Genomic DNA, 24,657 nt, shown 5'->3' with positions numbered 1-24,657 from the left:
ACGTCATGGGTCGCCAGCGGCACCGTTAGCTCGGCCTCTCCAGAACTCACTCACCTCCACCCTTCCCTCCTCCCTGCCCTCTCTCTCTTCTCTTGTCCTTGGCTCTTTTTTTTTTTTTTTTTTTTTTTTTTCTCCATCTCGTCCTCCCTTCATCCATTTTTCATGCTTACCTCCCCTCGTGCATGTCTTCCTTCTCGCCATTTCTTATGCTCCCACCTCCTCTCCCATCTTCAGTATGGCCACAAGAGCATACTCCCTTTCTATCATGTCTCTCTCCCTTCTTATTTATATTCTAATTTTATCCTCTTTATTAACTTTCCGTACCCAGGCCATTCATCATCTCTTACACCACGTCCTCTTCCTCCCATGTGAAGATCATTTTCTCCTTTTTCTCCCCACTTCTGCCTTCCCTTGTTTCCTACATTTATTATTATTTTGTTCTCCCTCGTCTCATTTTTTTTTTCCTCCAGTTCCTCTAACTTGAAAGAGAAAGAGCCATCGTGTGTGTGTGTGTGTGTGTTTTCCTATACGTGTGGATATTCCCCGTCTTAGTAGTCATGTTACATCCCAGTTAAAGGGAGTAGAGAGGAAGGAGGGGAAGAATAGTAGTAGTAGTAGTAGTAGCAGCAACAGTAGTAGTAGCAATAGTAGTAGTAGTAGTAATTGCTATTGCTTTTATTATTGTGGTGGTGGAGGTGGGGGATGAGTGATAGTAACAATCGCAGGTAGAGTTAATTAGTTTCAAGGTAAGAGTGGGTTTCATGGCCTCTTACCTAACTTTGACACAATCAGTGGGGGTAGTCAAAATTGCGTTAACTTGGTTCGTATGTATGTGTGTGTGTCCTGTCTCGCCATTTGCTTTCTACGTTGTATCTAGTCCCATGATGCGTGGAGAGGAAGGATATGAGGGAGAGGAGGGGCGTGGTGATGGAGGGACGGGGGAGGGGATAGAAGCCTGTATGATAGTGCTTACTGCGTCACTGATCTACGGACGTGAGGTGTGTACATGTAAGTGTGCTTGTGTTGTCTCCGTCCGTGCGTCGTTGACTGTCGGGGAAGGCTGGGTGACGCCGTAGCGGAGGGCACGATGAGAACACAGGAAGGGGAAGGTTATAAGGAGGGAGGGAGGGAGGGAAAGACAAGATGGGCAGAAACACACGCTAGATAGAAGCAGCAGTGTGTGTCACGTCCGATGCATGTCATTTTGTCCCTTACTCACATCCGACTAGTCTCTCTCTCTCTCTCTCTCTCTCTCTCTCTCTCTCTCTCTCTCTCTCTCTCTCTCTCTCTCTGAAAGCAGTTTCCCAACGTTTAAGACGGAACTTTCAAACAAGGACTTAGCTGAAAAAAAAAATACATTTCTATAACCCGTGCATGACTCTCTCTCTCTCTCTCTCTCTCTCTCTCTCTCTCTCTCTCTCTCTCTCTCTCTCTCTCTCTCTCTCTCTCTCTCTCTCTCTCTCTCTCTCTCTCCTGACCGCCTTCTATACTAGGTCAACCATGATATTTCCTACTACCACCTGTCCTCCTCGTCCTCCTCCTCCTCCTCCTCCTCTTTGGCTACCGGGGAGGGCATCATAAGGAAAGAAGCATTTTAAAACCATGATGCGCACCTACACTTACGTACGCAATGACATCACCGGTTCTTTTCTTGTTAAACCAGCCACGTATGAGCTCCGTTCTGGCAAACCCGTGTGCACCCCCATCCAGAGAGAGAGAGAGAGAGAGCACGAGAGCGCATTCAGCTTGTTGGTATGCTCTTTAAAGGAGACAGACTGACAGACATATTACGAAAGTGAGATAATTTTCTATGAGAGAGAGAGAGAGAGAGAGAGAGAGAGAGAGAGAGAGAGAGAGAGAGAGAGAGAGAGAGAGAGAGAGAGAGAGAATTACCAGAATGAGAGGGGATTCCAAGGATGTCATCCACAGAGAGAGAGAGAGAGAGAGAGAGAGAGAGATTCCAAGGATATGTGCGGGGGAAGAGCGGCGGACCTGCGTCATGAGGAAGGTGACGTAGGCGGCAACCCAGCTCTCTGTGACGTCATAGAGTGGGCGGGGCGGGGCGGGGCAGTGGGCGTGGGGGAGGTTGTGTAGGAGGAGGAGTGGGGGTGCCAAGTTTGTTCAGGCATGGAATCATCGTCTTTCCCTTCTGTCTCTTTTATTCTCCTTTCTTTTCGCTTATCTTTATTTTTTTTTTTTTCCTGCTTTTCCCAGTGATTAATTCAAGGAAAACTCTGGCGCGCTTCTTGTGATTCTCAAGTTATGATACAGCGCGTGGCAAGGTTACCGGTGTGTGTGTGTGAGAGAGAGAGAGAGAGAGAGAGATGGTCAAGGGAAAAGTTGTGGGGAATTTTGGTGGTGATAGTGTTGATAGCGTGGGAGGAAGAATGTGGATGGTTTTGGATGGATGGTGGTGGTGGTGGTGGTGGTGGTGGTGGTTATAAATGGTGTAATTAGTTAATGGATGTTGGTAGTTGTTGTTAGTGGTGGTGGTGGTGGTGATTTACGTAAAGACTGTACACATATCAGTCGTACAGGTGTGTGTGAGTGTGAGTCGCTGAGCTTCACAAGACAAGGAGAACCACCACCACCACCACCAGTGTCACCTTCTGGCTGATGATAAATGTTAATAATAATAAGGTCGAACACACGTGACTGCTACCATCCAAACAAGTCATTTCCACACTGCCTCCGCTGTATTGCCTCATCCTGGGCTCACCTCCGTTATTTTCCTCCTCCTCCTCCTCCTCCTCCTCTTCGACATTCTACTCAACAGTAAGTGCTTATTAAGGATAACTTAGAGAGAGAGAGCGAGCGAGCCTGAGTCAAGCCAGCAATGTGGATAAGAGGCAAACTATATACATAACAAGACTCTCTCTCTCTCTCTCTCTCTCTCTCTCTCTCTCTCTCTCTCTCTCTCTCTCTCTCTCTCTCTCTCTCTCTCTCTCTCTCTCTCTCTCTCACACACACACACACACACACACACACACACATTCATGACGTTTACGCACCAAATGACACAGGAGGAATAAATGGCGATGAAAACAACGATAGCCTATCATTTCACGGCTGTAATCACGCTGGTAGTGGTGATGTAGCAGTGAAATGACGATAAGACGCACCTGGCAGGCCGTGTGTGTGTGTGTGTGTGTGTGTGTGTGTGTGTGTTAGCAGCAAAAAAAGACGGCTCGATGGGGGAGGGAGAGGTAAGGGTTTGCGTAAGAGCGCGTCATGTAACAGATGGCCCCTGTCACCATCATGAATGTGACTGTGTGTGTGTCCGCGCTTAGGCCGGACATTGACTGAAGAGTTAGGCAAGCGTACACAAGGATAATGAGGAAGGTAGTTGTGGTGGTGCTTGTGAGGGTGATGGTCGTCTTTTTTATTACGCAATACCTGTTATCAGTACCTCACTACAGTCAGGGTCAGGATACGCGTAGGATATTGCTCTCTTTCCACTGTGTTCAGGATTTGTCCTTCAAGCAACAGGGAACTGACACATCCTTTAATAGGGAAGAAATCAATATTGAAGGTGAAAAAAAAAGTAAACACAAAGGTTGTTCAACTCACTACCATGCACACCGGTATAAACTCTTGACATACCCGCAGTAGCAAAGGAATTAATGTTAAGTGAAAACACAAATCATACGAGATGACATCAGGTTATTCAACTTATGACCACCTTTATACAAACATAAGAACGTACAGGTGACGTTCAAAGTAGGAAGAAAATTAACATGAAAGGAAAGCCCCTCAAAACACATACTTACTCAAGGTTTGGCCACACCAGTAGTAGTAACAGAAGCAACACGAGTGACTTCAGAGCACCAGTTGTAGCAGTGATAGCAGTGATGGGAAGACTAACAGTACAGTCAAGAACCAGTTATGTAGGTAGGAAGGTACTTAGATTAGCCCATTTGACGCCGAGCTGGCCTTATATGAACTAACGGCGTACACGGACCTTGATATTGAATCAAAATCATCATTCCCGTCAGATGAGGCCCGCTAGGTGAGCAGCTGGGTCATGGGAGGGTTGACTGCCGCCACCACCATCACCATCCCATGCACTGTGAGCGTCTAGGACATGCATGGAAAATTCTGGAGCATCTCTCTCTCTCTCTCTCTCTCTCTCTCTCTCTCTCTCTCTCTCTCTCTCTCTCTCTCTCTCTCTCTCTCCTTATCTATCGATGACAAGGACATCATGATGGTTTGTTGATAGTCTATATTTTCTGTTTCTGCCAAGTGTGCAATTAATTGTTCCTTTGGCCAGAGAGAGAGAGAGAGAGTTCCGGGAAAAGGTTGGTAGGGTTGAAAGGTGAAGATAGAAAAAAAGGACTTAGTAAAGATTTTTAAGGGAGAGCCTACAGCGTGGTTGTCGTGGTGATGGGAAGGAAGGACAAGTGCTGGGTGAAGGGAGGCACGAGGAGGGTGGCGTGCAAGGAGAGGGAGTGGGAGTGGGGAGAGGGGATGGGGCAGGTGCGCAGTTAGCAGGTGAGGGACCTCCACCTTGTCACCTACGCTGACCTCCAGTTACGCCACGCCGCCACCAGATGACTCTGCTCTGTAATGCATTGGTGTTATTCCCCGCTCTTCTGTTGGTATTCTTCAATTCTCTCTCTCTCTCTCTCTCTCTCTCTCTCTCTCTCTCTCTCTCTCTCTCTCTCTCTCTCTCTCTCTCTCTCTCTCAAGGAGTGAAAAAACATTTTGTAACATGGGATTACTGTTTGTTTGGAGGCGTCTTTTTGTTGATGTGTCAGCGGTGGTGGTGGTGGTGGTATAGTTGGCAAATACCTCACATTCTTTCATTAATCCCATCAGCGACAGGTGAGAGGGAGAGAGAGAGAGAGAGAGAGAGAGAGAGAGAGAGAGAGAGAGAGAGAGAGCGCTACCTGACATTTTAATCATCATCTGAAGTGGACGAACACGTCGACTGTAGTGCTTACCAATTAAAGTGAAATAATTGAGACACCCCCCGTCAATCGTAGTTAAGTCATCAATACGAAAACGACAGTATTAGCTGAGATCATGAAAGGTGTGTGTGTGTGTGTGTGTGTGTGTGGTTGTGGGTGGGCGCGCGCGCGCTGCTTGTTTTAAAACTCCTTATTTGGTTGGTGTCCCCACGTCAAGTAGGAAGGTAAGTAGGTAAGACTAGGTGCACAGGAGGGTGAGCGGCAAAGCAGACAAACAAGCTACAGTGGAGGTCAAGGCACTCAAGCTGGCCGGTGAATGACTTCACCACCATGCATCGTGTGTGTGTGTGTGTGTGTGTGCGTGTGCGTGTGCGTGTGCGTGTGGGCGCACGAGGTCGCTGAACACATACCCCAGTTCACAGCCCCCGTCAGGGTTATAATGCTCCAAGTTAATTCTTGCGTTTTCTTCTGTTATCAAGAGGAGAGCAAGCGTCGGAAGACTTGTATGATGTTCTTTACATAGATGAATATTTCATTGAAGGGGACACACGGCTCACACAGTGCAGTATTTTTACCTCCTCACAGGATGACAATAGTCACGGTCATTGTCATGCAAGCACACGGAGACGAAGATGAGTGATGTGGTGACGTAGCTTTAGATGTACCCACTTGTTTTTTAAGACTTTTCTGTGTAATTCTTCCTGTCATACATTCAGTTTCTGAGTTCAGTGGCATTTTTTGTCCGTTGGTATTTTTCCACTCTTCATTTTTGACCTTGGACTGCCTTTTGTGTAGAGAAGGACAAGAAAAAAAATGACCACCGCCGCTGACGGAGTCGGGCTTGTGGGCGTTGGCCTTGGAGATCACCCATCTGCGTCTCTGTTGAGCTTTGCCGGGATGGCGCGAAACTCAACCGTTGGCTCACGTACTGTTGGCGCTCATGTAACAGTTGTATGGGAGGGAAGTGACGGAGCTAATGATACCGATATGCGTATTATGCAAGAAGAAAGGTGAACATTCATCAGGCCCCACGAAAAACTATGAGTTGATTATTAGTATTATTTATAGTGTTAATGGCGACGACTGATGGTGGTGAGTGTATCATTATCTCTAGCATCATCGCCGGCCTAATGTCCAGCTGGCCTGGCCGGGATTCCCAAGCAGTGACTGCGTAATAGAAGAGTACTTGGTGTGTGTGTGTGTGTGTGTGTGTGTGTGTGTGTGTGTGTGTGTGTTGTATGGCGTGTCGCGTTGCGTGGCATTTGTTTTCCCATTAGTCTCGATTGCATTGTTGAAGTGTGCGGCTGAAGATCAGTGGCGGGAAGGTGGCTGAGTGGGTGGGGTGAAGCCGCCGCCCGCCGCCCCGGGGTACAGGTTACTCACCCCGAGAGAGAGAGAGAGAGAGAGAGAGAGAGAGAGAGAGAGAGAATTTCCTACCACAAAAAGGAATGATGCGCCTCTCATTTGTCAGTCATTCAGGAAGCAAAGCGAGTCAACGTCCCATAGGTGTCCCTCCATCTGCCGGAGCGGAGAGTGAGTGTGCGAGATGGGAAGTGTGCCTCGTTTGAGAAGAGAACACATTCTTAGGGAAATATCGGAAGGCTGTTGCTCCCGTACTCTGAAGGTGGAGGACAGGGAAGGATGAGGAGGAGGAGGGGAACGAAGGAAGGGAGGGAGGGAGAGGGGGATTCCAGTGAGGGATTGGGATCTCTACTTCCTCCCTCATCCCTCCCCTCCCTCACCACATCCTCCAGTCTTCCGTTAGCGTTCTCTCTCTCTCTCTCTCTCTCTCTCTCTCTCTCTCTCTCTCTCTCTCTCTCTCTCTCTCTCTCTCTCTCTCTCAAGGGCAAGGAGGTCTAGTGTAGTGGAAGTGGACGCGGCATAACGGAGGAGCCTGCGATGGATTAGAGGGCGTGATATGCGGAGGGAGGATGACGAGCCAACGTTGAGGTGCTGTGAGGGCGGCCTGAAGTGGTGATGGTGGAGGGGTGAGGGGCGGGCGGGAGGGAGTGAGGGTGGGTGGTGGTGGTGATGGTGAGGATGGGGGTTGATGTCCGGCCGCTCAGGACTCTGCCACGTGAGTCATCCAGTTAGAACTCTGTCTCTTACTTCTCCGCGCCGAGATCTCCCTTTATGTACTCAAGACGGACCTCATTAATACCTGCGATGTATTGGTTTGAGGAGGTTTATGTAGAGAGACGAGTGAGGGGAGGAGGTGAACGCTGGGTGATACTGGCGGGAGGAAGGTAATAGGGGTGGGTAGGGAGTGACGGTTGGGAGTAGGGAGGGTGAGGACGTCGGCCTTTTGAGCGTTGTGGTGGCGTGGCCTTGACTTCCCAGCAGCGAACTTTGTGGTGCGTCCCCCTTCCTATCCCTCCTTCCCCCTCTTCTCCCCTCCCCTCCCCAACGTCGAACCCTAATCTCCCCACACCTATCCCCCGTCTTACATATTCCCCTTCCCATCTTGTGTACCCATGCTCGTTAGTTCCCTGGCTCCGTAACCTGCTCAAGACCGTGACACAGCACTGCAGTATCACCGTGTGGCCATACTACAAAATGTGTGAGCTGGGGAGAAAGGATTGAGAGATTTAAGAGTTCTCAGTCAAGCGGTTTTATAATGTAGCCTTGAGTTCTAAGTGACACTCTCTCTCTCTCTCTCTCTCTCTCTCTCTCTCTCTCTCTCTCTCTCTCTCTCTCTCTCTCTCTCTCTCTCTCTCTCTCTCTCATTGCATCCTGCTATGTGATCCTTCACTCCTTGTATACTACCCTTTTGCGTTTCCTCCTCACTTCTCTCTCCTTTACTTCATCCTTCTCCACCTCTTCTCTCCGCGTCTCATACCCTCCTTTCCCCTCCCGCCCATTGGGCTTCTCGTGGCTTGGAGCGTGAGCCAGGGCGTGCAGCGCGGAGGATGAGCACAAAGCGGCGCTGTGGGGGCGTCAGGGTAGCAGCGGCAGCAGCAGGATGATGAAGAGGAAGCGATACCCTTGCAAGCCGGGGCGAACAGCTAGTTGACTTACGGGCATGCTTGGGTGGCTGACTGACTCCTTTCCTGACGGTGCGAAGACAGGAAGTGAGGAGGAACAAGGGGATGTGGAGGTGGCGAGGTGCGGGTATATGATGACGTCAGTAGTGTTGGGGGGATGGATAGGGGGTGTGGGCTAGGGGCTTTGTGTGGGAAGGAGGAATGAACTGACGGCGTTGTGTTGTGGCTTGGCATGGCTTGGTGTGGCGTGGTGGCTGCGCAATTATGAGGCTTTTGGTGCAGTGATTGCGTGGTGGTTGAGGATGGGGTTGTTACAGTTAGCGTGTGATGCGATGCGATGCCGTGCCGTGTTGTGAAGTGTGAAATATAAAAGTTACGAACACGAAGGTCTTTCAATGTTTGTGTAAAAAATATATATAAAAAAAAAAGATAATAAAGATTTGAGATAGAAATAATTTTAGCGTGAACGAAAATCTGAGGAGCGCAGTTCGGTAAAGAAAGACATGATGAATTAAGTCGTAGGAACATACCTGTGCGTCCAGGCTAGAGGTCAACCAGTGTATGGTCCGCGTTAGGGGGGAGGGGGGATAGAGAAGGATGGCTGTTACGTCTAGGCCAGCCGTACCCTGGTTTTTGTGTCCCCATATGTTTAGACTAGAGGAGCGGATGAGAAGGTAGGAAGGGGTAGGAGTGGCTAAGAGACTGAGTGAGTGAGGGTTGACGTATTGTGAAAGTATGGTTGCGTGTATGGCATAGTGAGGGGATAGTGATGAGACAGCTGAACTGGCTGCAGTGGCGGGAAGAGAGGACAATGTGCGGGAGTGTTGTGCAGCAGTGGTTGTGTGCCCTTGAAATGCGGTGTGGGTTATCGGCGGATGGGTTGCAGAAGGACAGTGGTGGTGGTGGTATGCGGGAATGGGTTATGTAATACAGGACGGTAGGGTGAAGTAGTGGAAGGTGGAGGTGTTGGGGGTGCGAGGTATGTGAAGTTGGAGATTGTTATTGAGACGGGGAGCTAAAATGAGATTTGATAGATGTTACGTGAGAGGCTCAACGCACACGTACTCCCTAAGGTGATAGGAGAGGTGAGTGCGGTGACGTGTATGTGCATGGCGTGGAAAATATGATGGCGGTGGTAGGCTGGTGGTAGCGCGGGAGGTTTGGCGTGGTTGTGATGGTAGGGAGGGTGGCGGAGGGACGGGAGTGTCAGCGCGGGTGGATGGTTCAGTGCGGGTTCAACGCTCGGGACGCCACGACGCAACACAACAAGCGCGTCTTGTCCCAGCTGACTATGCTCCCCGTCCTCTTCCTCCCCTATAGCCCCCTAACCTCTTGTGTCCTCTTGTCGCAGCTGACTGTCACTTGCTTAGCTCTCTCATCTTTCCTACCTTTCCTCCTCGCCACTTTGACGCCACTGTGTCCAGTACGTCCTGACTTGAGAGTGGTGTTTGTAGTGCGTATACGACACCGTTGGAGGAGCAAGGAGGCGGGAACTGAGACACAGAGGTGGTTGCCAAGTCTTTTATGCAAACGAAGAAGAATTTGGCGTCTGATCTCATACAAACACAGCACCAGACACAGCGGGGAGGATTGATATGGCGTGTGAGGCTTGACTGTTCTTGAGTTTCCTGAGGTGTGTGTGTGTGTGTCACAAGGGATGTTTTGCGTTGCGCCCTCCGCCCAGTGTCATGCTGCTTCCCTGGGCGGTCACATCCCTTCCCACTCCCCCCCCCAGCTCCACCCTCACCTCCCGTACTCCCAGACCCCGCCTTCACATTGCACAGGTGTTAGGATAGGTTCCCGCCCCGCCATTGACCCCGAGTTGGGATTCAGGAAGCAACACTCCCATCTTCCCACGCCCACCCTTGCACTCGTCCCGGCCGTTGCCAGAATAATTGCCATTGCACATCCACTGAACAACTAGCCTCTATCAGTGTAGTGCCGCAGGTTTCCATCTTTCCCTGTTTATACGTAGATTGCTGCTCTTGACTCTTCGCCAGCCCTCAAGATGTCGCCTTGTACTACTTCCTTACACCACGTCAAACACTCGTATTCTAATCTCACTCCCTCACCTGCGACCGTCAGACCGCTTTCTTATTGGTCACGGGCGGAGAGAAGATATTTCATGAGAACGGGAATACGTTACTCGTCTCACCACCATACCCTCCTCCCCCCCTTGTATAGCAGACACAGCCTCAGGGAAGAAGACTCACGTGTTGCGTCTCATTTAGCCCTACTCTTCCCTCTCAGGGTTCACTCCAGGCCTCCTCGTATTCCACCCCTTCACTCCGCTCGTGGCTTCCTCGCCGGGATGTGTATGAGGGTGCTAGAGGAGAAGAGAGGATGGGGGAAGGGAGGATGGAAAAAGAGGCGTGTCCTTACTCTGGGTTAATTTACCGTAATTCTCTCCCGCGACTTTGAGAGAGAGATGTGTTTCTCTCTCTCTCTCTCTCTCTCTCTCTCTCTCTCTCTCTCTCTCTCTCTCTCTCTCTCTCTCTCTCTCTCTCTCTCGAGCACACACATAAACACGCGCACGTTTTTGTACCATGACTTGCCCGGTACAACTTGGTGTCGCTCAGAGGAGGCGTGACCGGGCGGGCGTGGGTGTCTGCCGGGGTATTGGTGGTGGTGGAGGGGGAGGAACAGAGAGGAGCAGTGGAAGGGTGTAGAGATGATATGATAATGAAATTACAGATAATGGTGGAGTTAAATAGGGATGGAGGAGATGCGGCACGCGTGGATGTGAGTTGAGGTGCATAGCGGGACTAGAAAAAGAAAATAAATAGAGGAAAGAAAAGAGTAATGGCTGAGGAGGAGAAAGACGTCAAAAATCTCATTAAGGTAACTGAGCCAAATGGAGTCCCTCACCTTGTTGGGGAGCCGGCATTTCCTTCCGGTCACCTGAACTCAACCTGTGTGTGTGGGCGTTTCCGTGTCTGCCCGCCCCTGAAAGGAGGATAAGAGGGAGAGGGAGTGAGACGCCTCTTGCCTGCCTACCTTCTCTTCCTTCCTTCCTTCCTTCCTTCCTTCCAAACAAATACGCACCTGTCGCCTTGTTTTCGTGTGTGTGTGTGTGTTTTGACTTCTTTTCTATTACCGACCTTGATCCCTCCAGTGTTTCTTTCCCTCCTCCTCCTCCTCTACCAACCCCACCACCACCACCATTACTTTCCCATCCCTCCCTTACATCCCATCGCCATGCCCCAGGGAAGTGTGTCCCGGAGCAAAGTGGTGGTGGTGGCGGTGGTGGTTGGCGCTGAAAGGTCACCCTTCCCTCCACTGATCACGGTATTGCGGGGCTTGGCTGGCTGCTGTTGTCCCTCTGTCCTCGCTGCTGGCTCGCTTACCGCCATTATTTTATTTATATATATATATATATTTTTTTTTTTTTTTTTTTTTTTTTCCGTCATGTGACAGCTCTAAGAATGTGTTCCTCGTAGTTGCGCCTGACCAGTATCGTTTTACTTCTCGAGAATTTGATTTATTTGTGTTGTTTTCCTGGTAAGTGCGAGTTTGCGTGTGTCTTTATTAATTGTTTTGTAGTTTTGTTTTATTTTACTTTTTTTCACATTTTGCTAACTCTGCTTCATGTTGCCTATGGACACGAGTAGCATAAATTGACATGTATGGAAAATCCGTCGACTATTTATTTGGCTTGGTAAATGAATCACTTGCCTTGCTTATTATTTTCACGTTATTTGTTCGGTGTGCTTCAGTGGTGCGTCGACTTGGCATGTATTTGGCAACTGCTTCTGTTCGCCCGTGTTAGTTGTGTGAGACATGTTATACTGTATCCTCTTCTTTTACATTCTTGGTGCGTGACTGACGGCCTGGCACCACCTCATTTGTGTGTGTGTGTGTGTGTGTGGTTATTTATACAGGTGGTGAATATTTGTGTCTCCTTCATTCAGCTGTGTTGGCCGAGACACAGTAGAATGGTGATGACTTGAGTGTTGCTTCGCTGACTGAATGGCTGACGTGCTGGGTGGGAGTGGTGAATGTGTATTGTGCTTTGTGTCCTTTTATTTTATTTATTTATTTATTTCCTTGTGTCGTGATTCATAAAACTTCAGGTGTTAAAATAGCTGGAATTTTTCCTGGTGGGGGGCGATGAAGGGGAAGGATAATTTGTAAAATTATTCCATTATTTTTGTTATTATTATTTATTTATTTGTTTATTTATACATTTATTTGTTTATTTTTTATATAGGTTTTTAGACAACTTGACACGCACACATACAACCCGTCCCTTCCTCTCTCTCTCTCTTTCTCACACACACACACACACACACACACACACACACACACACACACACACACACACACACACACACACACACACACACGGTGTGTGTTGTGTGCCTGGTCTCAGGACTATCCGAAGATCGGAAATAATGAGCTCTGAGCTCGTTCCGTAGGGTAACGTCTGGCTGTCTCGTCAGAGACTGCAGCAGATCAAACAGTGAAACACACACACACACACACACACACACACACACACACACACACACACACACACACACACACACACACACACGGTAGCTCAGTGGTTAGAGCGCTGGCTTCACAAGCCAGAGGACCGGGGTTCGATTCTCCGGCCGGGTGGAGATATTTGGGTGTCTCCTTTCACGTGTAGCCCCTGTTCAATGAGTAGGTACGGGATGTAAATCGAGGAGTTGTGACCTTGTTGTCCCGGTGTGTGGTGTGTGCCTGGTCTCAGGCCTATCCGAAGATCGGAAATAATGAGCTCTGAGCTCGTTCCGTAGGATAACGTCTGGCTGTCTCGTCAGAGACTGCAGCAGATCAAACAGTGAAACACACACACACTGGATTTGTCATTCTTTTAATCTTGCCGTTATTTTCTTTTCCTTCCGGTTCTCGCACTACTCTGTACTGTGTCTATCATGTCCCGAAGAAGGAAGGTTCCAGCATTCATCTTTGTGTTGCCAGATGTTATAGTGGTGTGTGTTCTGCGTAGTGTCCGTGAATCATGCATGGCGTCACATCCGTTCTGGGTAACACTCCACACTTGTTACCACTTCACTGAATCCAGGCAGAAACAGGGCATTCCGCTCACCCTCCTCCCACCATTCCCCTTCCCCATCCCTGATTCCTCCTTAATAAGCATGGTGCACAGCTTCGAGCCGGTTACTTGCACTATTTGATTCGTACTCTTTTTTTTTTTTTTCTTTTTGTTAGTGTGGCTTAAGAATTCTGGGAAGTTGTGCAATCGGTATTTACAATAACACACACACACACACACACACACACACACACACACACACACACACACACACACACACACACACACACAAAAGAACATAAGAATTAGGACTTCACTATTGACTGGTTTAAGTAAGTAGGTTGGGGACAGCTGTATGAAAGAACAGTCAAATGTTGCAGTGAAGAGGGAGGGGAAAATTTAAAAAATAAAAACTTCGTAGTGCAGGATGACGAAATAATGATGATATCCGGCATTGTGGTGGTGGTGGTGGTGGTGGTGGTGATACAGCGGATGATGAAGATATAGATAGCTGTGATAAGTGTGTGTGTGTGTGTGTGTGTGTAATTCACTGTTTGATCTGCTGCAGTCTCTGACGAGACAGCCAGACGTTACCCTACGGAACGAGCTCAGAGCTCATTGTTTCCGATCTTCGGATAGGCCTGAGACCAGGCACACACCACACACCGGGACAACAAGGTCACAACTCCTCGATTTACATCCCGTACCTACTCACTGCTAGGTGAACAGGGGCTACACGTGAAAGGAGACACACCCAAATATCTCCACCCGGCCGGGGAATCGAACCCCGGTCATCTGGCTTGTGAAGCCAGCGCTCTAACCACTGAGCTACCGGGCCGTGTGTGTGTGTGTGTGTGTGTGTGTGTGTGTGTGTGTGTGTGTAAAACCGGCTTTTCGTTATCAGCAGGTGGCCTATTACACACCACACACACACACACACACACACACACACACACACACACACACACACACACACACACACACACAGAGAGAGAGAGAGAGAGAGAGAGAGAGAGAAGGAAAAATCATATAAAATAATTACAAGTTTGACATTACATGTTTTCCCGCGGACACAACAGTTTGGAGAGAAGGGAGGGACACGGGGAGGGAGGGGGAGATAAAGTTCATTTAAGGGGGATGAGGGGGGAGGTGGGTGGCTTTGTGTCCCAATGAGCTCGTGACCCTGACTGGAAGGTCCCATTTCACGGCCAATGAGCAAACATTATATACACTCCAGGAAGAAAGTTGACGCAAACCATGGTAATGAACGTGGAGCTTCATATTTGTGGCTTGGCGAAATAAAAAAAAAAAATCAAGCCGTGGTAGTGGTGGTATTGTTGTTTAAGTAGATGAATTGTACCTTTCTTGTTTTGATTCTCTCTCTCTCTCTCTCTCTCTCTCTCTCTCTCTCTCTCTCTCTCTCTCTCTCTCTCTCTCTCTCTCTCTCTCTCTCTCTCTCTCTCTCTCTGCGAGACATGAAAAATTATTAGTGAGAATCGCAGTAGTGATGTTTTTGCTATGAAAAGGTAGCAGTATTAGCAGAATGAATTATGACAACAATATCAGTAACAACAATAGTAATAATAATAATAATGATACTAATGACTGATAAAGAAAATAACCACTTAAAATAGACAGCAATCTCCGTACTCACCAATCACCAACGTCTTTTAATCCGCATCACCCTCTTCCCACACCTGCCTGAAAGTGGTAGAGAGGTCACACAGGTGCTTCCGTGACCTGACCTTCCCGACGACCTTTTGTATGCGGGCATCCAAAGGGCACACGTGTATACCATGGTCAGGTGACTCAGGTCATTTAGCCCCTGCCACCCGTCACCCTCCCTCACCCTCTTCCCCACTCTGACTGTCTATCTCCCTTTCCCTCCTCCTCCTCCTGCAAACAACTCCATCCTCTCCCTATCTCCCCTTTCCACAGACAACCCCGTGACCTCTTGTCCTACCAGATCGTAAGCAAATAAGTAAGGCCCTTTGAGATCTCTGCTAGAATTATCAGGAGGTCAAAAGGTGGCACAGTTTTAGGGTTAATAAGGAGGTTTAGATTTAGTGTTTAAATTCATTACTTTGCTCATTTGTTTGTTTATTCTGAGAGTCGCAATTATGTGACAGTGTTTTTATAAATATAGTTCTTAGTCAGGCTCCACACACGCACACGCTCGCGTGCAAGTACACACACACACACACACACACACACACACACACACACACACACACACACACACACACACACACACTTGAATGCAAAGTGTGTGTGTGTGTGTGTGTGTGTGTGTGTGTGTGTGTGTGTGTGTGTGTGTAATTCACCTCGGTCGTCTGCTGGTCACCCAGCCAGTCTTCCCCATTACGGAGCGAGCTCAGAGCTCATAGACCGATCTTCGGGTAGGACTGAGACCACATCAACACACAACACATACCGGGAAAGTGAGGCCACAGCCCTTCGAGTTACATCCCGTACTTATTTACTGCTAGGTGAACAGGAGGCTACACATTAAGAGGCTTCCCCATTTGCCTCGCCACTTCCCTGGACTCGAACCCGGCCCTCTCGATTGTGAGTCGAGCGTGCTAACCACAACACTACGCGGTGTGTGTGTAATTCACCTCGGTCGCCTGCTGGTCACCCAGCCAGTCTTCCCCATTACGGGGATAATAGACCGATCTTCGGGTAGGACTGAGACCACATCAACACACAACACACCGGGAAAGCGAGGCCATAACCCCTCGAGTTACATCCCGTACTATTTACTGCTAGGTGAACAGGGACCACACATTAAGAGGCTTGCCCATTTGCCTCGCCGCTTACCGGGACTCGAATCCGGCCCTCTCGATTGTGAGTCGAGCGTGCTAACCACTACACTACGCGGTGTTTCATTGTTTGATCAGCTGCAGTCTCTGACGAGACAGCCAGACGTTACCCTACGGAACGAGCTCAGAACTCATTATTTCTGATCTTCGGATAGGCCTGAGACCAGGCACACACCACACACCGGGACAACAAGGTCACAACTCCTCGATTTACATCCCGTACTTACTCACTGCTAGGTGAACAGGGGCTATACGTGAAAGGAGACACACCCAAATATCTCCACCCGGCCGGGGAATCGAACCCCGGTCCTCTGGCTTGTGAAGCCAGCGCTCTAACCACTGAGCTACCGTGTGTGTGTGTGTGTGTGTGTGTGTGTGTGTGTGTGTGTGTGTGTGTGTGTTGGATAACTCACTTGGCACCTTAGATAAGATTTGTTTCAGCATTAGGTGTAAGTAGTAGTTAATTTTAGCTTATACGTAATGAACTTTCATCATAACGCGCACACACACACACACACACACACACACACACACACACACACACACACACACACACACACACACACAGAGTTAAATTGTGGTATTACGAGTATATACGTAGTTTTAGAGAGAGAGAGAGACTTTTGGTATTGTAAAATTTTTAGACTGACTCGAGGGGTTGTGCGGCCTATATAAAGCTATCCCGTGTGGGAGTGGGCGTGGGCGTGGGGTCGACGAGATCAGAGCCTTAAAAACAATCCTTAATGTTCCGACTGCTTGAAACACACACACACACACACACACACACACACACACACACACACACACACACACACACACACACACACACACTCTCTCTCTCTCTCTCTCTCTCTCTCTCTCTCTCTCTCTCTCTCTCTCTCTCTCTCTCTCTCTCTCTCTCTCAGCAAGTGTTACCGTGCACGCAGCTTTCTTCAATCCATCCCCCTTATATATTTTTCCTTCCCTCCTCTTCCTACTACTATTTTTTTTCACATTATATATTAGCCCTTTTTTCAGCCTGCCTGAGCTTTGTTCTTACTCTTACTATGCACCATATATGACAAATAGTAGACGAGTTTTCTTTTTTGTTTTCCTTTTAGTTCATCTTCCCCTTCAACTGAAATTGGGCTGCTCTTTCTCTCTTCTCTCCTTCACACACTAACACTAACTCTGCCTCCATTAACTTAACCATGCTTCTCTCTCTCTCTCTCTCTCTCTCTCTCTCTCTCTCTCTCTCTCTCTCTCTCTCTCTCTCTCTCTCTCTCTCTCTCTCTCTCTCTCTCTCTCTCTCTCTCTCAGCTCCAATGAAATAGTTACCTAAACATTGGTTGAGGCTCGTGACTTTGTGCTGTTTACATGTGGTGGTGGTGGTGTCATCATCAGTATGTGTGTGTAATGAGAAAGGATAAGCAGTGTTGTATTAGTAGTCTTTGTAATGGCGTCTGTTGTTGCCTTAACTCCTATGATAGTGATGAAAATGATGGCGAAATTATTTTTATTGTTAGGTTAGTGTGAAGATTCTGTGATTGATAGTTTGTACTATAACGGTTGTTTGTGATTATTGGTGATGGTGGTGGTGGTGGTGGTGGTTATAGTAGTAGTGATGTAGAGTCAGTGATACGTGTAAACTTCCTCAGTATTTATAGTAGAAGTAAGAGGAATAGGAGATGAAAGAATAAAACTTTGACAGTAGTAGTAGTAGTAGTACAAAGTTGCCTAGGCAGTACGTAGTTGTAGTCGAGGCACTTGTAGGAGCAATAGTAATATAGTAGCAGTATCAATATTATCGGTGGTAGTAGTAGTAGTTGTAGCAGTAGTGGTGGTGGTGGTGGTAGTAGTAGTAGTAGTAGTAGTAGTATGTGTACTAGAAGCAGCAGCAACAGTGGTAGTGATGGCGGTGGTGGTATGAAGCAGCAGTAGCAACAGCGAGAATAGGTAGTGGCGGTGGCGGTGGCGGTGGTGGTGGTGATGGTGTTGCAGGTAGGAGAGGCAAAACCCCCCTTACCTACTATTGATCTCTCTCTCTCTCTCTCTCTCTCTCTCTCTCTCTCTCTCTCTCTCTCTCTCTCTCTCTCTCTCTCTCTCTCTCTCTCTCTCTCTCTCTCTCTCTCTCTCTCTCTCTCTCTCTCTCTCTCTCTCTCTTAGCAGTAGTAGTAGTAGTAGTTGGAACAGCAGCAGCAGTATTAAGACTTGCAAAAATAACAGTACACACACACACACACACACACACACACACACACACACACACACACACACACACACACACACACACACACACACACACACACACACACACACACACGAGGAGGGACTGAACTGGAGAGGGGTGGTTGGCTGGGTGGAGCAAGAGCAGGAACAGGGAGGGGAAAACTCAGAGGGGAAGTGTGCGTGAGGCCTCTCCTTCTCCCCCACCTCCTCTCTCTCTCTCTCTCTCTCTCTCTCTCTCTCTCTCTCTCTCTCTCTCTCTCTCTCTCTCTCTCTCTCTCTCTCTCTCTCTCTCTCTCTCTCTCTCTCTCTCTCTCTCTCTCTCTCTCTCGGTTCCTCTCTTTCTACTGTCCTTTCCCTCTCTTCCTACCCACGTTTTCCTGTGACTTGATCCATTTCTCTCTCTTTCTCCTTTCTCTCTTTCTCTCCTCTCCTTGTCCTGAATTTCACTTTTTACCTCCCTCCCTCCCTCCTTCCCTCCTTCCTTCATATTCTTTATCCTTCATGCACCTCAATGTTAGTTTGCTTGCCCCCTTCTCTCTCTCTCTCTCTCTCTCTCTCTCTCTCTCTCTCTCTCTCTCTCTCTCTCTCTCTCTCTCTCTCTCTCTCTCTCTCTCTCTCTCTCTCTCTCTCTCTCTCTCTCTCTCTCTCTCATGTTGCTAACACTCCTATACGTAGATCCTCTCCTCCTCCTCCTCCTCCTCCTCCTCCTCCTCCTCCTCCTCCTCCTCCTCCTCCTCCTCCTCCTCCTCCTCCTCCTCCTCCTCCTCCTCCTCTGCTCTCTACGGACTCTTACGCCTCAAATTAAACTGTCCAGGTATTGTTTCTCAATTTTTTTTTTTCGTGATGTATCTAAGTAACCATTCTCTCTCTCTCTCTCTCTCTCTCTCTCTCTCTCTCTCTCTCTCTCTCTCTCTCTCTCTCTCTCTCTCTCTCTCTCTCTCTCTCTCTCTCTCTCTCTCTCTCTCTACGTTCCAGACCTCTCTTTCTCCTCTCTCTTCCTCTCTTTATCCCCTCTCCTCTCACTCTCTACGTCCCCACGAGTTTCCTCCGCCTTTTTGTGGGTTTTTTCCTCCTCCTCCTCCTCCTCCTCTTTTCCCCTCTCCTATTCCGTCACCTTGGCGAGGTCAACCCAATTTCCCTCTCGTCTCAGGTCAAGCTGGTTCCATGTACACACAGGATAACTCTCTCTCTCTCTCTCTCTCTCTCTCTCTCTCTCTCTCTCTCTCTCTCTCTCTCTCTCTCTCTCTCTCTCTCTCTCTCTCTCTCTCTCTCTCTCTCTCTCTCTCTCTCTCTCTCTCTCTCTCTGTGTGTGTGTGTGTGTGTGTGTGTGTGTGTGTGTGTGTGACGTAATCCACTTAGTAAGATAGCGCTTTGTAGCATTATTTATTACTGTTGCTGGAATGCTTTATGAATTTTGAGTATGGAGTATCTGACTTATCTTGTTTTCCTCCTCATTGCAGCAGGATTGAAAGGGTCGTAGGCAGCAGGTAGACGGGACCGACAAGAGGCACAGAGCAAGATTTAGTAGAGGAAGAGTAAGGTAAGCATATATTTATTTATTTATTTTATTTTATTATTTTTTTAACGTCCTTGTAGAGATGAAAATATTAGAGAGAGAGAAAAAGGCAAAGTAGTAAGCTTGTGTTACCTTTGTTTTATCTCCTTACTGTTCCTACGTTTAGTTATTTTACATGTCTTCCTTATCATTTTTATTATTTTTTTTTCCGAGTTTTAGTAGAGAAAGAGGAAGTTTTTAAGTTAGTGAGCGTTTGTTTTCTCTTCCTATTTGCGTATACATTTTTACATGCGTACGCTAATTTAAGCATCTTAGTCGCCGTGTTCTATATTTTCCCCAACCTCATCTCCGTCATCCATCCCGACACTTCTTTATCACAGGAAGAGTGCTTTTTTTGTGTGTGTGTGTGTGTGTGGGTTGGAAGACGTGCGACTTGACCTGCATCTTTTTTTGCCGCGAGAGATATGGGTCACTGATGATTGGGGACATATGAGAAAGAGAGAGGAATGACGGTGGGTGAACAAGAAGTGGCAGAGAAATACAAAGAGTTGGTGGATTCAGAGGTGGAGTATACGCGATGGAAAAAGAAGAGTAGAAAGGAGAAATATAAACAAAAAAGACAGGATAGAAACCAGAAAAAAAGGTAAACAAAGGAAAATAGTAAGAATAAAGAATGAATAGAAGGACGTGGATGGATTTTTAGGGGAAAGAAAGTGACAGGAGTGATAGAGTAGAAAGAATAGGTAAAAGAAAGACAGGAAGAAAAAATAGTAAAAGTAAAGAATGAATAAACGGACTTGACGGATTTTTACGGGGAAGAGTGTGACAGGAGGGGTGAGAGACGCTATGAAATAAGAAGAATATAGAAAGACAGAAGAGGAGCTTGAAAAGGGAAAATAAGGACAGAGTAAAGGAAAGATAGACGGGTTCAGTAAGGCATACTGTAAAAATGGTAAGTGGAGAATCGGGAAAGAAATAAAGAAGAATGGATGAGACTAGGAAGGAATATACGGAATAACGTAAAAAATAAAAATAAAGATAAAAGTGAGAAAGAAATGAATGCTGGGGAGAGGGGAAGGAACTGCAGAAGGAGAGGCAGGCAGGGAGAGTGTGACTGGAAAAAATCATGACAGACATAGGGGAAAGGGAAGAAAAGGAATAGAAGCAGAAAGCCAGCCAGGCACCAAGAGAAACGAGAGACGAACACTTGACGTGATAGAGAAAGGAAGATGTCTGTATACAGAAGAAGCGAGTAAGTAACCAGGGAGAAGAGGAGGAGGACACGAATCACTAAGAAAGGAAGCTATGAAGAGACGCTATGAGGAAATAGACCATAGAGAAAGAAAATAAATACATTAAATACATAAGTGAAATAGAATAGAGATGAAAAGATACGAAAACCTAGAGAAACGGACTCAGAGAGGGCTATAGGAGGTGGAAAATAAAGATGAGGAGGCGGAGGAGACGGACCATAGAGCAAAGAGACCGAGGGACAAATAAACTTTAAAGTGGGTCAGGACTCAAGAAAGAAGGAAGGGAGGAGACTAGAACAAAGACATGAGACTAACGACTATTTTAAAGTAAAGAACTGTACAGGGGTGTAGAGTGAGGACCATGAAGCTAAAGAAGACACGAAAAGATGATTAGAAGAGAAGAGGACAAACACAGACAGACAGACAGGCCACGCACACAAACACAGGCAAAAGCGACAGTCCCGGCTACTGAATAGAGTACGTTTGGAGCACAGTGACGTGGGCGAAGCAAAGCAAGGCGAGCAGAACAGACCAGAGTAGAGTAGAGATATGGTGAGGTGTGTGGGTGAGGTGTAGGAGGAGACCAAAGGGACGCCCCCACGCTGTCTGCTAACGATGGAAGGAAGGTCGGCTGTAAACAAGAAGAAAAAAACGAAAGGAGAGAGAGCGAGAGAGCTGATCCCTTTCCCTTAATGCCCCATAGAAAGGCCGGAATAGAGGAAAATTGGGACTCATTAAAACCCCGTGAAGATCGGACTCGTTAAGCCGGGAAGATCAGCCTCCATCAAGTCCTGCCTACGATACATGCTAAGCCGTGTTGTAAATAAATGAGCGTCGTAAAATGCTGTGGTAGATGAGGTGTTGACGGGGCCAGGTGTGCAAAGGGGGGACTCGTTAACGTGGCCTGAGAATGGGTGCTTAAGCTATAGGCGGGGAGGGAGGGGTGTGTGTGTAATTCACCTCGGTCGCCTGCTGGTCACCTAGCCAGTCTTCCCCATTACGGAGCGAGCTCAGAGCTATTAGACCGATCTTCGGGTAGGACTGAAACCACAACACACTCCATACACCGGCAAAGCGAGGCCACAACCCCTCGAGTTACATCCCGTACCTATTTACTGCTAGGTGAACAGGGGCCACACATTAAGAGGTTTGCCCATTTGCCTCGCCGCGCCGGGATTCGAACCCGGCCCTCTCGATTGAGTCGAGCGTGCTAACCACTACACTACGCGTGTGTGTGTGTGTGTGTGCAGCCCTGGGGAAGAGTAAAAAAAAAAAAAGGAAAGTGGAGTTGTTTTACGTGTTTATTCTGAGACATGGGATAGACGGTTAAAAAGTGCATTGATTTTCTCTCTCTCTCTCTCTCTCTCTCTCTCTCTCTCTCTCTCTCTCTCTCTCTCTCTCTCTCTCTCTCTCTCTCTCTCTCTCTCTCTCTCTCTCTCTCTCTCTCTCTCTCTCTCTCTGGAAACATTTATCACGTGTATAGATAACTGGGAGGACACGTCTTGAGATCCGTTACTTATAAAAGGTTATGAAATTAAATAACAAGAACTGCCCTAATACTATCCTAACGATGATATATATATATATATATATATATATATATATATATATATATATATATATAGAGAGAGAGAGAGAGAGAGAGAGAGAGAGAGAGAGAGAGAGAGAGAGAGAGAGAGAACTATCTTGACCTCTACCTAGACACACATACATTTACACGCACGCACATACTCTCACTCGTCGTTGGCACGTGTGAGAGAGAGAGAGAGAGAGAGAGAGAGAGAGACTGTTAAAAAGAATATTCCCTTTGTGCTTTATCTTTTCTTCCTCTCTCTCTCTCTCTCTCTCTCTCTCTCTCTCTCTCTCTCTCTCTCTCTCTCTCTCTCTCTCTCTCTCTCTCTCTCTCTCTCTCTCTCTCTCTAAGACACACGGCTTTCCCCATGTAGTGTACCACTACCACCAACTGGTCTTCCCCACGCTGTACCCAGACCCAACCCAACCTGCCGCACCACCGCCCATAACACCCACCAACACATCATTTCACCTATCCCGTCATCCCCGCCCAACATGCCTACCTCGGCCCCTCCGTCGTCCCCTGGCCACACCACATCCCCACCCCGGCACATCACGCGGCACTCAACAGCCAACGCCTTTCACCTGCTAAGTCGTACCCAGATTTGACGCTCCTCCCATCCCACCCTAGCCAGAGTTCGTCCCCTCGGAGCTTGTGCGGCGTTCTTCTGCTCTCCCTGCTTCTACCTCAACCATGACCTGCCTCCACCTCCTCACGTATACCGCCCCTTGACTCACAGACGCCATCCACCTCTCCTCCTCTGCCTCCGCATCTACAACAATAGCACGTCAAAGTTCTCCTCTTGCTTTGTTAATAACGTCTGCAGAAACGACGCCTTTAAGCCCTATTCCTGCCTGCCTCCCTCCAAAGCCACCAATCTGCCGGTCATCAACTCCATGCAGGATCACCCAGCCCTCAGCAAACAGCGCATGTCGCATCCCCGCTCCACAAAGCGGTAGGGTCGCGGTTCAATACTATACCCTTAGGGCAGGTCAAGGTAGTGCCGGACTAGGCTGCTTCCGGTCTTGCTTGCAGTCTGAACTTATGGACGAGTCGCCACCTGAGAGGGGCTGGAGAGGGCACGTGGGTGGTTGTGTCCTAACCTTGCCTGCCCCGGGGCTCCCCCACCCAGTCACCGGCTCTTACATCTTTGAGACAGCACAGTATACATACCTGGTCACCACGTGGTCGTTTTGTTCTCTCGACGCGCCTCCCTCCTCCTCCTCCTCCTCCTCCTCCTCCTCCTCCTCCTCCTCCTCCTCCTCCTCCTCCTCCTCCTCCTCCTCCTCGCTTTCAGTTTTAGTCACGTGCGCTGTAGACATTAATGATTTTGTGCACTCAGAGGTGTAGGCGCGTCTGTCTGTATGTCTGTTTATCTGTCTAGCTCTTTGTCTGTGACTATGTGTGCGTCTGTGTCTGTGTCTGAGTCTGTGTCTGACTGGTCTCGTTTGGTCTGGTCAAGGCTGGTCTTTCCGCCTGCCTATACTAAAACTCGTATATCATTACTACTTGACGACAACGACAACCCAGCACCGCCACTAATATGTTCTCCACAAACCTCAACCCCGGCGCCGCCATGACTGACACACCCTCATTCACGTAGATCACCAGCAGCCTCCGTGGGGACAGCGAGGCAGCGGGACGGGCAGTGGTTGAGGAATGCAGTGGCGGGGACGGGATCAGACGGTAGGCGCCGGAATGGTGGGTGGAACGACATTTTGAGACAGAAACAGGGTGGGGCATTGCGGTAGTCTGGGGAGCGGGTGTGGGGAGTGTGGTTAGGGGATGTTGAGGAGGAGGAAAGAGGAGAACAGTGGAGGGAAAGGGTGAGACGAATCTGGGAGAAAAGATGAAAGCTACTGGAGGGAGGAGGAAGTTTTTGGGCAAGGCAAGACAAGGCAGACAGGCTGTAGACGGCGGAAGTCTGGCGGTGAGGAGGAAAGAAAGAGGGGGAGGGTGGGAGGAGAGGCGGGACGTCAGCTGGGTATTGGTAGGGGTAGTGAGATGAGGGAGACCTGCCAGTTGGCCGCCACCACCATTATCATCACCGCTACTTCTATTGACCTGACCTGAGTCACCTGACAAGATCCCTTAGGCTGTTCTTCATTGATATCACGCTGACTGAGAGAGAGAGAGAGAGAGAGAGAGAGAGAGAGAGAGAGAGAGAGAGCAATCAGCCCGCACCACACCGCAGTCACTACCCAACAAGACCATAAAAAAAAAAAATAAATAAATAAAATCTGACCATAGCACATCTTTTCCCTCTTTATCCCTTCCCTTTGCATCCCCTTCCTCCACTCTCCCCTCACAGCCGAGCCTTCCACTCCGCTCGCTTTCGCCCCCTACCCCTTTAAGAGAAGAGTGAGTG

General features: G+C 48.3%; 1 protein-coding gene across 2 annotated transcripts in view; it reads left to right on the top strand.

The window, feature by feature from the left end:
- Positions 1 to 24,657, top strand: part of LOC123516462 (SIN3-HDAC complex-associated factor-like) — a 92,133-nt gene that overhangs the window by 41,115 nt on the left and 26,361 nt on the right. The window contains exon 2 of one of the 2 annotated variants that reach the window (XM_045275774.1): positions 19,406 to 19,487. The gene's annotated coding sequence lies outside the window, so the exon portion shown is untranslated. The remainder of the gene's footprint in view (positions 1 to 19,405; positions 19,488 to 24,657) is intronic. The other variant, XM_045275772.1, reaches the window with a different exon arrangement.

Source organism: Portunus trituberculatus, chromosome 41 (assembly GCF_017591435.1).
Source record: "Portunus trituberculatus isolate SZX2019 chromosome 41, ASM1759143v1, whole genome shotgun sequence".
NCBI classification, from domain to species: Eukaryota; Metazoa; Arthropoda; class Malacostraca; order Decapoda; family Portunidae; genus Portunus; species Portunus trituberculatus.
The sequence above is the reverse complement of the archived record's forward strand: the minus strand, read 5'-3'. Positions and strand labels throughout refer to the sequence as shown.